The 16,044-nt window shown below is 53.0% G+C and overlaps 1 long non-coding RNA gene across 1 annotated transcript; it reads left to right on the top strand.

The window, feature by feature from the left end:
• The first annotated feature begins 2,638 nt into the window (after positions 1-2,638).
• LOC132008224 (uncharacterized) lies at positions 2,639-8,327 on the top strand. The gene is made up of 3 exons (XR_009401572.1): positions 2,639-2,788; positions 4,524-4,633; positions 8,170-8,327. It is a non-coding gene; the product is annotated as an uncharacterized LOC132008224 (long non-coding RNA).
• Positions 8,328-16,044: the final 7,717 nt, after the last annotated feature.

Raw genomic sequence — 16,044 nt, 5'->3', positions numbered from 1 at the left:
GGAGGCTGTGGGGTGGGGTGGGGGGCGGGGTCCTGGTCTCAGTATGGGGTGTTGGTTTCACTGCATGACCCTGGGCGAGCCCTTGACCTCTTGATGCTCCTGTTCTACACCCACACATTCTCCTTGGCCCCTTCCTAGGGCCCTGCCAGGCGGGGGCCCTCCCTCCCTGTCCCTCCCTGCCTGTGGCTGGCTCCCATGGAGCGCAAAGAGGCCCCGCCACACCCAGCTGGCTGGCATTTCAGCTCACAGCACTTCTCCCTGAGAAGCAGATCTAATTTCCGCCCTGTGAAAAATGGTCGTCTCGCGCCCAGGCAGCCCCCACCATGGGGCAGCCAGCTGCTTCCACCGTGGAGGAGGGGGACAAAGGTGGGGTAGAAATCTGGATCAGGACCCATCGCGGGCACATGGATGCTGACTCATGAGAAACAATTATTCCTGGTCTTGGGGTGTGGAGTCTGGTAGGTGAGAGCCGCAGGGAGGCTGGCGATGGCTAGGAGTGCTAGGCTGGGCCAGGCCAGTCCTGAAGTTCTTGAGCAAACTACGTCCTGATCTGGGCAGTGGGACTGGGGTTCTGGAAGGCCCTTCCTAGCTCTCGAGTCGTCTGGCTCTGAAAGGACCTACCTTTGTTCAGAGATGGGGTTTTGCAGCTTTTTTCCGGAGCTTGACACAGGCCAGGGCCTTGTGGGGTGGAGGGGGTAGGGTCCAGATGGGGCCCTGGTTCCTGGAAAGCCTCCCCGCCACCAGGGGCTTGGCTCCAGGGGCCTCAACCAGCCAGAGCCCTGGGGATGAACAGGCTTTTCAAAAAAAGAAGGTCACTCCGTTCCCAGACCAAGAGTTGGCTGATAACCCTAAAGGTAGCCCCACATGCCCCCGCAGGGGGACCAGAGCCATCTCCCCAAGGACAGATCTCCCTGCACAGAACCCTGTCCCTCTGACAAAGGGGGTGGACACGGTGCTAACCGTTTCCAGCCAGGAGTGTGAGAAAGAGAGGCTCCAGCCCTATTCAGCCCCTGCTGTCTGACTGGCTCCCACCCTCTGGGGATAAATGTCAACCTCTCCCTGAGCTCGGTCCCCCAAGCTTCATCCTCTGTGCCCGCCCTGGGCTTGTTCCGCTGCCACTGTGACGCCGGGCACCAGCACGATAAGTTGCCGCCTGCTACCCTTGCTCCTGAAGGCCAGACTCACAAACCGACCCTTATGGAAAACTGGGGTGGCTGTCTCCACCCCCACTCTTGAAAGGGCAGGAGGGAAAGCAGCTGCCAGAAGGCGCACAGGCACAGCGCAGTGTGGGGGAAGGGGGGGGGAGGGCCGCCCGAAGGAGCGAGTCACTCCCTCTCCTCCTCCCCTCTGCTCTCCTGCCCTACTGAGGGCAGAAGCCCTTTCAGCCAGAAGCCAGCGGGTGAGGACCGGGGAGCTGTGGCTGCTGCCTGTGTGGTCAGCCTCCCCGGACACAGAGTAGGGGGAGAGAGAGGTGGGCGGGGATGATGCCCAGCGCAGGGATGCTGAGATCCGGGAACTGTTAGACGGCTCAACTGCCGCCCCGTCTATCGCTCCACCGTCTGGCGTCTGTCTCTCCCCAAGGGCATCAGGGTCTGGGATGTATCAGGGCTTTGGATTCTGATGGACCGGAAGCAGAATCCCGGTGCTACGCCTCACCGGCTATGGGATCTTGGGCAAGTTGCTTAACCACCATTTCCTCTCCTGGAAAGTGGCCACGAGAGCACCCGACTCAAAGCATTAGTGAGAGGTGAATGAAAACTCGCTCGGCATGTGACTGAAACACAGTATGTGCTCGATGAATTGGCTTTATTTTTATCCTCCTCTGTCTGCTCTTCACCTCGTGGCTGCGTTTGCAGGACCTCGGAGATCCCCCCTGCTCCCAGTCTCAGTCCTGCTAATTCATCTTCTACACGGCCCCGGGAATGACCTCCTTAAGACCCTGCTAGATTATGTTATGGCCTTTCCCTGCACCCAGAGAATGAAGTTCAAATTCATGTAACAGCCCAAGTCACTCAGCTTAATTCCCTACCCAGACCCCGCCAGTCCCTCTCTTGGTCCCCTTGATCAAGCAACATGGATCTACTCTGTCCCCACTCTCCCCAAACAGCCTTCCAGTCTCCAAGCCTTGCCAATACTGTCCTCTCCACCTGGATGACGTGTCTGCTCATCTCCTTCCGGTGACACTCAGGTGCCCATCTTCCCTGAAACCCCCCTCACTGTGCCCAAGTATAGTGGTCCATGGCATGACCCCGTGCTTCCGCCCTCACTCCATCTTGCCTACTAGAAGGAGCAACTGTGACATGTCTGTGACCTGTCTGTCCCTCAAGGGTCTTTGAGTGTTTTGAGGGCAAGGTCTTGGCCTTCAAATCTGGCTGTCTACAATTCCTAAGCCAGGGCCGGACGTGGGTGAGGCCTTTGTGTGCCAGGGTCACCTGATCGTGCTGATCCTGAGGGCAGCTGCATTAGGTGTGGGTGCCATTATCCTTTTTTACTAATAAGGAAACTGAGGCAAAGCCATCTGCCTTAGGCCCCTTTCCTAGGCAGTGCAGGAACAGCCTCTGGCCCCGGGTTCTCTGGGCTCTAGTCTCTGGGCTCTGAAATCTGTGTTTTTCCCACTCTCTAGGGGATTCAAGAAATATTTGAAAACTGGACCAGCAGACAAATGAATGAAAAGTTGGCAACAGCACCATGCCATGGAGGTCAGAAGCAGGAAAGACTTGGGTTCAAGTCTAACACTTAGGACCTTGGAACTACCTTGGAGAAGTAACTTACTTCTCCAAGTAAAGAGGTACTCAGGGAAGGTTTCTTTCCTACCCTTTCCAACCTCCCCCGCATGCCCCATCTTTCTGTACAATCTGTTCTCCAGGGCCTGTTGGTGAATCCCACTCTAGGACCCAGACTGGCAGCAGGGGCCTTCCCAGGGCATTGGGGGGACAAAAACCCCCATGACTGAGACTAATGCTGTGTGACAGGCCCCCAGCCTTAAGGGAGGACAGGCAGCTGCTGCAATAGCCCCAGGAGCCCAGACAACAAGCATCTCAAGAGGTCTACTCCGACACCCAGCATGGGAGAGGCACCTCGTATACCCCCTCACTTCCTGCCCGCCTGCCCACCAACTGTCATCACGGTGTCTCCCCCCTTTCATTCTTACTCATCAACCATCAGCCTTGAAGAGTAGATCCCGGTGGCTTGGCTGGACAGCCTGGTTCTCCCTGGAAAGACGGGGGCTTTACAAAGAACCCCAAAGGGACCCCCCCCCCCCAGTTTACCTCCCTAAAGGCTGGCTTTGCTGAAGAATTTTGCCGGGAGGGTCTGGGCAGCGACTGGGGCTCTGCCTGGGGCAGCTGGGGCCCGGGCCTGGTCGCAGAGTCCCCTGGCCAGACAGCACATCAGCAACTGAGCAAGACTGCCCTTTACCACCCCCTGCGAGGGGTGCCGGCGACCTGGGTCATAAGTCAATGACTTCACTTCTCATCAGGGACAAGTCTGGCAAGAAGGCCACCGACTGGGTACGAATGGGATGAAAAGTCAAACAGCGAAGAAGGTTAAAAATGGTGTCTCACCCCGAGGCTGGGAAGTGCCTGCCCGCAGGGCCCGAGTCACCCTGTGGAATATTTCTGTTAATGACGGAGACATGACAGGAAGACTTTTGATTTGTGAGGTGCTGGTATTAGTGTCCTTCGAGCCTCAGAATCCACCACCGCCAGGGAAGGGGTGGGGAATCTAGACCCAAGGTTGTTTTTGGGCTGTCAGGGATCCGTTCGTTCATTTCTTCACCTGCTGGAATCTTCTGTCCTGAAGTCTCTGCATGGCCGGCTCCTTCTCCAGATTCAGGTCTCCCCCCACAGGCCACCTCCTCAGAGAGGCTGCCCTGACCACCCCTTCGGATGGAGTCCCCTCCTCCCGCCCCTCCCTGATGTTATCTAGTACTCTCTGTGTTTCATTCCCAGTAACTGAGGCTCTCTTGTTTGTCTGATGGTGGGTGGGCTGTCCGCCAGGCCTCCTGGACAAAACTCCTTGAGAGGAGGGGTCTTGCCTTTCGGTTCACTGTTCTGCCCACCAGTGCCTGGCTCCATGCCTCATCCATTGTGGCCCCTTATCCACCCTCCATCTGCCAAGAGCCCTCTAGTTGTCCATGCTGGGGCTCAACCATGGCCGTAGTGTGGCCCTCGGGAGAGTCTGGCCAATGGGTTAGGGGCATGTGCACTAACTGTGTGTTTCTGATGCTCTGACATCTGGGCCTCGGTGACCTGCAAAAACTGCCCTCCCCGGGGGTTGGTCAGTTTCTCGAGAGAACAAACAGCTTACTTGTGAGTGCTCCCTTTAGGCACGGTCCAACCAGAGACCTACTACAACCACCCTGTTTATTCCTCTGTGGGTTCCCCCGCTCTGAGCCACCATCCACCTGTCATGATCACCCCAGGGTCGGGTACCAGACAGCTAGGGACTAGCCCTAAGGCCCCAGAGCTTACTGAAATTATTCAGACTAGTCTGCTTATCTGCCCACCCATTCCTTCCAGCAGAAACCACAAGAGAGGCTCTGGCCTATGTTTTCCTCTTGCTGTCTCCTGACCCAGCCTGGTGCTTCCCTGCAAGACTCCCCACGATGCGGGTGCCCCTCCTCTTGGGATAGGTAAGTAGTGAACTATGTCCTGACCTGCTAGCATTACCGTCTGTGAATAATACTAAAACCTGCATTTTACAACAGGGTGGGAGGTGGAGGGCCTTCTAACTGAAGGGCATAGCCCAGGCAAAGGCCTGGCAGGCTAGGGAAGGGACAGAGCTTTCTGGTCATTCAAATGGCCCCACATGGCTGGAGAAGGATTGGGAGGCATCTCCCTGGTGGGGGACTGGAGGAGGATGGGGTCATCCTGGAGGACTTTGAATGAGGCTGGGTTCTATTTTGGAGCAGCAACAGGAAGGGAGTGGGGGCCAGGGATGGAGGGAGAATGGGGGGTGCTGTGGGTGGAGCTCATCGGATGTGTAGTCCCTTGATGTTTTTCCTCCAAGCAGTGCCCATGTGGCTGCTGGCTTGCATGCAGGGGGACATGAGTCCACCCCCCACCCCCACCCCAGACTCCTGTCACTCAGCTCCAGTCCCAGCCCACACCAGCCCTCAGCACTTCCACCCTGCTCTTTGCTGAGTCACAGAAACAGCTGCTGTTTCTGCTGGGGGCCCTAGACTGAGTCACACCTGCCCACATTCACCCATCTCCCACTCTCTCCGCTCCCGCCTCCACGGGTGGGGCTCCACGGGCTGGTGGAATGATCGGGGCACATGGCACCCGGGAGCTCAAATCCCCTGAGATTCTGACTCCAGTACCAATTTCCTGAAAGAGACCGAAGTGGGGCTGGAATGGGGAGCGGAGCCACACGGACAGGTGACAAGTGAGGACGTGGCCCTGTCTGGGTCCCCAGAGGCCTGATAGGCTTATCCATCTTCCTCTCCTATTACCTCCTTACGGGCCTGGCCTGAGATCTAGGAACCACGATAGGGCCACCTCCGCACTGGCTTGGACGGAGCATGGATGTGTGGAAGGAGGCCCGGGCCAAAGGACAAAGCCCCATGGCCGAATGCCTTCAAGCCAAGGTCAGGATGGGTAAAGACATGGACCAAACCCTTGACTTTCGGCAGCCTTGCCCTGGAAGAAAATAACACAGGCTCCTGGAGAGGCAGCTTGTGGCTACAGACATCCACTGGGCAGCTGCCCAATTTATTCTTTCAGTCATTCAGCCCATGTTTTTCCAGGACCTTCCGTGAGTCAGGCGTGTGCTAGGCGCCAGACGCCTAGCTGTGCACACAACACCCCAAATCTCTGTCATCTGGGAGCCCAAATCCTGTCCTGGGAGATAGCCAATAAGCGAACAAGGAAGTAAATTTAACGTCTGTCAGGGATGCATATTAGGGAGCAAAACGAGCAGGTTTGAAAGAAGGATTCAAGAAACACTGGGCAAACAAAAGGGAAGGGGTGGGAGGGTGCCGTTAGATGTGACAGGGCATAGAAGGGACACAGATGGTCCCTCCTTGAGGCAAGGGGCCTGGCCTCTTGGATTCATGTGTTCCTCAGCCACTGGCTCCTGCTGGGTCAGGTGTGATTCTCCAGGCAAGGGGATAACTGTGAACCATTAGCGGCCGATCCTCACAGTAAATGAGGAATAGGGCATGGGCCCAAGAAAGGGATCTGGGTGGAACCCCACCCACACCCACGACAGCCTGGCCTCTGTCACAGTGAGCCAAGCCCACCCTCACCTGGCCAAGGGTAGCTGCTGTGGGATCATCACTCAGATGGCCTGGGTGATTCGGGGGTCCTGTGTACCAAGATCGGCAATAACTCGTGTTCCATAAGCCCCAGGGACATGGGCCCCGCACTGGGCTAAAGGCTTTGCTTGCACTGCCCAGTCACCCATGAGAAAGATGCTTCATTAACTCCCTTTCTCAGGTGGAAACACTGAGGCTTCCTTACTCAAGATTAAGCAGCTAATATGAGGGATGGAGTTAGACCCGCGTCTGCCTGACATCAGAGCCCAAGTCTTAACCTCTTCTCCGTCTGCCACTCAGTATAGTTATGGGTGACGAAAGCTGTCAGTGATATTTGGCTTGGCTGTATGCCAGGGGGCCAGCTCTCCCGGCCCGCAGAAACCATCCTCTGACCCCACCTAGCACACCCCACCCCACGCCAGTCCAAATATTTTAAAAGAAGTAAGCAAGAAAAGGAAGGAGAAAAAAAAATCTTCCATAAACTCTCCAGACCCAGGACCCACAGCCCAAGCCAAATGTCATTAACATTTGGGTGGCCAAGGGGACCCCAGGCCCTTGATTCCATCTGGACCACAGGATGAGAGGGCTTTTTCTTGATGTGGATCACCACCTGAGCGAAGGTCTTTCTCTGGGCTCTGGTGCTGTGTGGATCAGCTATTCCGTAGGATTCTCCCTGGAAAGGGTCTGGGGTCTTGTTAACCCCTGGGAGTCCAGGGGTGGTGGATGAAGAGTGAAATTGTGAGAGATGGCTGGATTTTGGTTAGGAGAACGAGGTCTAAGAAGACAGGGAATAATGGAAAAGTCTAATAAAGCCCGGGCTCAGTAGAGAAAGCAATGGTCTAGGCAAGGAGTCTGTTGCCAACTTCCCTCTAGTCACCAACTGGCCATGGGACCTTGGAAAATCCACTTCATCTCTCTGGGATTCAAAGTTTACTTTTAAAGTTTCAAATAAAATGTTTTCTAAATAGACTTTGTCTCACAAAAAATTGGATACCTGGGTTGGGAAGGATGCTGAAGTATACACTGAGCGTTATGGGACATTCCCATGATTGATTAGTAATGTCTCTCTTGGGCTTTGTCAAGAAGATGGGTGTTGTTTCTGCTGGGTCAAGGGTGATTCTTCAGGCAAGGGGATAACTATGACCCATTAGTGGCTGATCCTCACAGTAAATGAGGAATAGGGCATGGGCCCAAGAAAGGGATCTGGGTGGAACCCCACCCACACCCACGACAGCCTGGCCTCTGTCACAGTGAGCCAAGCCCACCCTGATCTGGCCAAGGGTAGCTGCTGTGGGATCATCACTCAGATGGCCTGGGTGTGTCGGGGGCCCTGTGTCGGCAATAACTTGTGTTCCGTAAGCCCCGGGGGGTTATCTCTCATACTCTCTTTCTCTCTCATATCTCTCATACTATCTTTCATACTTTCATACAGAGTATCTTTCATACTCTAACATTTCACAATTCTATGACTCCAAAGAGCAAAAGATTAAGAGTGTGCGTGCGTCGAGGGCGGAGGGGTAGAAAAACAAGAAAAATAGGTTAAGAAACTTGGTTCAGACCCATGGAGATCTCCAAAGTAGATGGAGAGAGGTCATAGCTTCAGTGCCCACAGAAAGCAAACTCTAAGACAGTGGTCTGTTTTTTCAGACTGACTTGTTAACATTAGTGGGTTTGGGAAAAAATTTATTTGACTACAACAAATATCTGAAGAACAGAATGGAACAGAGTAAATTCGAATAAAATTTAATGGAATATTTTAGATTTCACTTTGATGGGGTTCAAGACACACTACCCCAAAATATGTCCCCTTGGCATATTGAGTATTTAAAGCTGAAGGAGTTTGAGAGAGTGGCAGGTGCAGAAGGGTAAGTGTGAGCCCCTTCCCTCCTCACCCTTCTTTCCTGAAACAGATCATGAAACTCTCGTGACCTGCATGTGAGTGGTGCCCTCGTAAGTGGAGCCTTCTTATGACTGAAGACCAGGGAATCACCCAGAAGAACACCAACAAGCAAGCGTTGGTAGATGCCTGCAGTTTACAACACCTACCTCACACTGTCATGCCACTCCACGGCTGGCTGCTCTTCATCAAACCTTGCATAAACATACACAGGTCCATTCCTCTGGGTCTTCATTTCCTTGTGGAGGCTCCCATGTCACACAAAACTTATATTAAATAACTTTGCAAGTTCTTCTTCTGTTAAACTACCTTTGTCAGTTTAATTTACAAACCCAGGCAGGGACTCTAAGAAGGTTGAGGAAAATTCTTCCTCCCCTGCAAATGTAGTCAGTAAGGTTAAATGCTATTTTGTGAGTTTTGTTTCAATTATATAGGTATATATGAGGAAAGTCATAACTTTTTTTAAAGATTCTATTTATTTATCTGACACACAGAGAGAGATCACAAGTAGGCAGAGAGGCAGGCAGAGAGAAAAGGGGAAGCAGGCTCCCTGTTGAGCAGAGAGCCCGATGCAGGACTTAATCCCAGGACCCTGAGATCACGGCCTGAGCTGAAGGATGGTGATTTATAAATATGTCAATGCTTTCTTGGATACTTTTCCCTTCAAAACGTGAGGTCTAATTCTCTTCTCTTTGATTTTGGGCTGGACTTAGTGATTAGCTTCTAATGAATAAAATATGGTGGAAATGGCAATATGTCGCTTTAGGACTATGTCATAAGATACTGTGGCCTCCCCCTTGCTCTTCCTTGGACCAGGCACACTGTTGAAAGCCTGCTGTCGCATCTTAAGGGAAGTTGAGTGTTGTACAGAGACACATGGGGTAAGAAATGGAGGCCTGCTGCCATGTTTGTCAGCCATCTTGGAAATGCATCCTCCAGCCCAGGCAAGCTTTCAGATGACAGCAGCCTGATCAACATCCTGGATAAAACTTCAGAGGAGACCCTAGTCCAGAACCTCCAGCTAAGCTACACCAAAATGCCTTACATACAGAAACTTTGAGCTATTAAATATTTATTATTTTAAGTTTTAGGGTACTTTGTTACACAGCATTTAATAACTGATACACTCTCAAAATTATCTCCTTTGACTGAAAATGATATGGTTACTTTATATAGGAAAGACTTCTAAGATACTGCAGGGCGTCCAGGAGTCAGGGAGAACAGAAGCATCGCATGGAGGCAAAGTTGTCTTGGTTTGCCAAAAAGCAGGGAAGCTGGAAGAGTGGATTCTGATCACAGCAAAAAAAAAAAAAAAAAAAAAAAAAAAAAAAAAAAGGTTTAGATTGCTTGACTAGACAGAAAGCGCAGAACATCTGGAAAAGAACGCGGCATGGTCCAAGGGCCAGACCGGCTTCATCAGTCAGGTTTCTCCTGATTAAACATTGCCCCGCTTTCCTAGGATGACGGGATGACAGATCAGAGGATACAGAGCAGGTTCATGGCGGTTTGAAGAGTCCTCACCCAGAGAGTCTGTGCGGAGGGGGATGGATTGGGAGGGGTGACTGGCAGTGTGCCTGCTGCCTCAGCTCTAACCTGTCTAGTGATTTTGCCAGACTTGGATGAAGAGACAAAAGATGTGTTCATCCAAACCTCGAAAGTGCAAGTTCGTCTGATAGAGCTGATTTATGATCCAAAGCTCTTCCCAGCCGGGATGCTGGGCCAAAATCAACAAGAAGAAATCTAACAGTAATCAATGTAAAATCAGGCACTTTCAGATCCAAAAAATCAATGGTCCCAGGAACAAGCCCAGGATGGTTGGATGGGGCCCGCTTGGCAGAATTCCACTGGAAATGATCTGGTCTTTTTTATTTGACCCCCTCAAGTCAGTGTAAGCAGGAACAACATGATGTGGCTGAAAACAGTGGACACTTCCTAGCTGAATGGGGAGGGTGAGATCCCTTCTGTGGCACTGCAGGTTCAAATCTGAACCCTGCACTTCGTAGGTGCAATGTCCAGAGGGGAGACCCAGGAGGGGGCAGTAGGATCTAATGTCTTCGTGTGAGGAATGATGGCAGGAACCTCAGGGGAAGCAGTGTGGGATGTAGGACAGGAGAGGAAGCTGAGCAGGGACTGCCTTGGAGCCTTTGGGGATGGAGCTGGAGAGGAAGGAGGAGCCAAGACTGGTGGGTAGAGGGGACAGGGTGGTGGGTTTGGGGTTGCTTGGAGGAGGGATGTTCTGACAGGTGGGTTCCTCTGTGGGTGGCTGGGCTGCAACTGCAGTTGGTGCTTCCATCCCTGGGGTGGGCGACAAGAGGCCAGGTGGCCCACAGTCTGGTCCCAGCAGGAGACTGGGCCACAGGAGTCCAGAGTCCTTCCTTTGCTCTGTCCAGACTCAGCCTAGGTTGCCATGGGGGCCTTTCCGCTGGTGAGAGACGTTCTTTGGTCAGGCCTGGGGAAGGATGAGCCAAAGAGAGAGGGGCAGAGAGACAGGCAGAATCTGTTCCGGGGTGGGGTGGGGCCTGTCCCCCGCGGGGCTCCAAGGTCACTTCCCACAGGCATCCATCACATAGGCCGGTCAGCAAGAGGGAGGGAGAAGCCGGGGGACTGGACAGCCCCAGCTGTCAGCTCCTGCAGGGCTCTGCGGGGCTGCAGGGAGCACACTCTCAGGTATGTGAGCACACTCACCTGCACATATGCACAATTCCGCTCAAGTGTGTTCAAACATTGCCTTCATGCAAATGCTCACTCACACACCTTCATACACAATCACATGTGTTCTCCCCAACTAATACTCATCTGTGTGCATGCTGGCTCAACCCCCCCACCTTTCCCCCACCATGTGCACAGGAGCGGCCCCTGCAAAGGAGTGAGGGAAGCAGGACAAAGCAGACAGAGGAGTTGAGCCCCAGTGCATCACAACAGGCAAACCTGACCCCTGCCCCCTGCCTCTGGACATCTCTAGGGAGCTCTGAAGCTTCAGGGCCCTTCAGAGAAGTCCAGAATTGAAGTGAAGGGGCTGGGCCTTCCTGTCCCTGCATGGACCAGTCACTGAGTACAGGGAGGAGGGACTGCTTGGAGGAGGCGGCTCTCTCCCAACAGGGGCGGTCTTCAGAGATGGAGGAAGGTGGTCCCCAGAGATGGACTGGCTGGTAGCTGGGTGAAGGGTGGGCCCAGATCTGGGCAGCATCACAACATCCACGATACACTGGACACACGCTTGCATGCACAACTCTGGCTGGGCGTCTCCTCTCCAGCCCTGGGCACATCTGCTCTGGGGACTAGACCTTCGAGGAGGGGAGGAGGCAGAGGGGCCCTGCTGGAAAGGCTGCCTTCCCCACCAGTGATGGAGGGGGTGGTGGGCCACTGTGGGGGGAAGGAAGGAGAGATGGGGAAGGGCCAGGATGAGTGCCTGGTGCCTTCCTCACCAGTTCCTTCAGCTCTCCGAAGAAATCTCCACGAACTGCTCCCTCTGCTCCATTCTTTGGTGCCTTTGATCTGGCTGTGGGCCCAGGAATCACGGAAGCAGCTCTCCAAATCTTTTTTTGTTAAATATTTCCTCAGCAACTGGCCTCATTGCAGCTGTTGTCAAGAAGCTACAGTCTTGGGGTCTGCCTGGCCAAGGTTCGGTCCAGCTCTCTATTGTAACATCTTCTCATACCAGCACGGTTTGGAGCATGTCCCTTGCCCTTGACCACCTAGGTATAAAGGCCAGCTCTGCCCTCACCGTGGAAGCTTGGTCAGACTGCTCCATCTGTCTGTGCCGCACTTACCCAACCTGTAAAATGGGTTTAACACGCACACAGGCTCTGGTCCGCTAAGACGCACGGAACCACCCGGTGTGGGAGGTGCTCCTCCAGTCCCTCCTGACCCACACAGCACAGAAAGCTCATTCCCTCCCCGATGGCCTCCCCTCCCCTCCCTGCCTCACTCTCCAGGCTCTGCGCTGCTCTGCTCCTAGAATAGATCTTGGCCGACACTGGCCTTAATTGTGTGTGTTTGATAAATGGTTCTGCTAGATCTCTCCAGGGCGGCAGCTGTAGACCAGAGTCAGGATGGAAATGGCTACAAGGAAGGTCGGAAGCACAGATTTCAGCCTGGGCGAAAGATGCAGGGTCCCTGCCCCCTCGGATCCAGTGCCCTGCGGTCGGGACTGCCCACTCATCGCCCCTCTGCTGCTCTTGGGGTGGCAGAAGGCGTGGCAAGCTGAGAGAGCCTAAAAGTTTCCTTGGATACCTGTTCCCACCACTCCTATTTTCCCAAATGAGGATGTTGAGGCCCAGAAGGGTTGAGCAACTTGTCCAGGAACACACAGCTGATATAAGGCAGACTTGAAAGTCTGATTTGGACCTCTTGACCTCCAGGCCAAAACTTTACTCACTGGCCCACCTTGCCTCATTCCACAGCCCCCCAGCCAAGATGCTTCCTCCTCTCTGCTCATTTGATTTGCTGGCAATGTGAAATCGTCCTCCGCCTCCCTTCTCGCTTCTGAAATACCCAGAGTGGGAAACGTTTCCTGCGGCACCTGATGATGGAAGTTCAAGCCCTGGACCTTTCATTTGTTTTCTATGTGACTTTGGGTGATTTACAGCTTCTATGAGCCTCAGTTTCCCCATCGGTAAAATGGAGATGCTGCCGATGGTTATCTCCCTCACAAGGTAGGTGTGGTAAATGCGATCGTACAAGAAACATACTGAGCAACGTGGTGGCACAGAGGAACTAAATGCTGGCCATTACTATGACTGGGTCAAAGAATGAAAACTCACCACCTAGCAAGCAGAGGGAAGATCCAAGGAGATACAAAAGGGATGGTCTTTATAGGAATGTCAGCGGGGCAAGAAAGTTACTAGCAAGAAAAGAAAGGATTGTTTCAGGCAAGGTCACTTTCTGTTAGGGGGAAGAGCAGAGGGGATCTTATCATGCAGATGACTTCATCTTCCTTGGAGGAGGTTGGGGGGGAGGGGTGGGGATAGAGAGGGCCCTATGACAGATGACCTCACTGGCACTGACCAGAAATTTCCTGACTGCCTGGTAAAGACTACATTTCTGGGGGAGGTTGAAACTGAATTCAGGCTAGGTCTTAAGTCTGGGTTTGGTGACTTGGTCCAGCCTATGTGACTCCATCTTGCGCTTGTGGTTTTCTTTTTAACACTAGTCAGGATTCTTAGGGCTGCCTTGTAAGGCTGGGCAGTTTGTGCACTGCACAAAGGTACTTAGTAGGAGTATGTAGGGCTAAAATGCAGCCTGTAATCATCCCCAAGCTGTGTACCTTTGGAGCTGTGTCTGTTCCCAGGAAGTTCCATTTTCTGATTCATCGACCCAGCAGGGACATCGTTTCTTAATCTGTGCAAAGGGGCTGTGCAGTACAGCCCTGTACGCCCCAGCTAGAATTGGAAAGGTACAGGGCAGGATTCCAAACTACTCTCATCTGGAGACCGCAGAGCCTAAACTCCACCATTTAAGCTTCCCCTTGGGTCCCATGGTCATTTTGGATGGCCCCAAAATCCTATTTAAAGTGAAACACCCTCTGGAACAGTAACATCCTAAAAATACTGACACCTTATCCTTGTTGTCATTATCATCCTCACCACTGTTCCAGATCTTGAGTGGATCAGTCTTCATGCCATGGGGATGGGGTTTGGGGGCAGGACAGGGACTCAGGATAGGGCGGGGGAAGCAGCCCGGGGTGGGGAGCAGGGTGCTGCAGTGTGAGGCTGGCCATGGCCAAGACCCAGTTTTCTCTCTGCCTTCACCATTTTGTCCAAGCCCGACTCCAGCAGAAGGAATGAGCCCACTGGGTCCCCGGTCACAGCTGCAGCGGCAAAGGCTCTGATTTACTGGGGAGCCCCACTCCAAGGAGCAGTATTGATGTCAGCGATAAAGCTGATCCCCCGAAGCAGCTCCATTTTAAGGGGAGTGAGGGACACATTCCAAGGGAATGAATCTCAAAGGGTAGGATTTCAGACAACTTAGAGGCAATGTGCAGGAGCTACGGGGCCCCTGGTCCTTCAGATCACCCCACCGAGGGGGCTGCCAGCGTCATACATATGAAAGGTCTGCCTTGCGTGTGGGGTCCAAGTGACATTCCAGACATGGGGCGTGTTGGGGAGCCCCCAGAAGCACTCGGATGCAAGTGATTTATCAAGAGAGCGCTCTCCCGAGGAAGCCTCGAGACAGCTGGGACTACAGGAAGGGAAGCTGAGGAAGGTGGACAAGGATGTGACCTCAGCTCTGGTCTGGTGGTGGTGGTGGGTGGGGGCAGCTTCAGCTGGCAGCTCAGAGACACCTGGGGTATAAATTGTGCCCTGACATTAGTTAGGATGCTGGAGCTTTCATATGCTGAACCCATTAGTCACTGGTGAAGTGCAGCCCCTGGCACTTCGGATCCCTGCCTTTGCAGCAAATGGGCAGAGCTGGAGGACAGGACGGTCCTCTGCGAAGGGACAAAGAGATGAAAGCACTGGCTCTTGGCAGAGAAAGCACATGGAAGCCCAGCACCGACCTCAAAAAACGGGGTGAAAGGTGACAGAATCTGGGCTGGGTGCCTAAACTATCTGCTAGATGGGACAGAGGGTGTGTGTGTGTGTGTGTGTGAAATCTTAAATGTCCCCTCTGTGGAGGAGGAATGGAAGGTTCTCTAATATTCCTGCCCCCGTTTTCTACCTTCTCCATGCCACAGGAAACATACTATTTGTCCCGCTGCCTCTTCGTGGAAGGCCCAAGGTCAGGGGGCAGATGTGGAGGGTTTGCCCTGAGGGCCTCGATGCTGGGTTATTCTACCTCAAACATCTAAGACCTAGGGCCACCTCAGCTCTCCCACCATTGCTGCTTTTTTCTCTTTTTTTGAATGATCATATCGCAAATGAGCTGGATTACCGATGTGATTTTTCCCTCCTCCCCAAATCTCACACACATCAGAAAAGGGAGTATCACAGACACGCCGTATGCTCTGATTTTCAGTCTCGTTGGGCCCATGGCAGCAAGGGCTGCATTTTAACGCGGGTTCCCAGGCCAGGCTGGAGTAGAGCAGGATAAATGGGGCCATTGAAGGTTGTTATAGAACAAAAATTCAGCCGAGTAAATTGTAGAGATCTAATTGGCTTTATTAATTGATTCATGAATCAGGCAGTGGCATATCCAGCGAGTAGAGGGGAGCGTCAAAGGCTCCAGAAAAGGAAAGAAGCAGAGAAAAGGAAATTGCTCCGAAGAATCCACTGTGTGAGGCCAGGTTGTCCTCCTAGAGGGAACAGAAGGGTTCTAAAATAAACTTCCGAGGGCCGATCAGGATAGTCCCATGTGGAACTGCTTAAAGGTGACATTGCAGGAGGTTGAAGCTGCAGTCAGTTTAGGTATGAAATCCCAGTTTACTGACTTGGGGTCTTAATCTAAGTGAGGCCATTTGGGGTCTGTGGTTTTCTTCTTTAACAAGGTGAGGGATTGCTCTCCTTTTGCCCTGGGGCTCCATTGCCCCAAACTCCCCCACACAGGTGTATCGGATTGAATGTGTCCTCTCACTTCTGAACTGATGTCAACCCAGAACCTCAGAATGTGACTTGTTTTGGGGGCACCAGGGTCTTCACCGATGTAGTTAATTAAGATGAGGTCGTACTGGTTTAGGGTGGGCTCTACGTCCAGTAGCACCGGTGTCCTCAAAAGAAATGAAGTAGAGACACACCTGGGGAGAAGCCACGTAAGGTTGCAGGCAGATTGGAGTGCGGTGTCTGCAAGCCAAGGAATGTCAGGGGTCACCAGCACACACCAGAAGCTGAGAGAACCATGGGATGGACTCTGCCTCAGGCTCCAGCAGGAACCCACCCTAACTGTACCTGCATTTTGGACTTCGGACTTCCAGAACCTTCAAAGAATAGGGTCCTGTTGTTTAGAGGGTATC

Source organism: Mustela nigripes, unplaced genomic scaffold, assembly GCF_022355385.1.
Source record: "Mustela nigripes isolate SB6536 unplaced genomic scaffold, MUSNIG.SB6536 HiC_scaffold_76, whole genome shotgun sequence".
In the NCBI taxonomy this organism is placed as follows: domain Eukaryota; kingdom Metazoa; phylum Chordata; class Mammalia; order Carnivora; family Mustelidae; genus Mustela; species Mustela nigripes.
The sequence above is the reverse complement of the archived record's forward strand: the minus strand, read 5'-3'. Positions and strand labels throughout refer to the sequence as shown.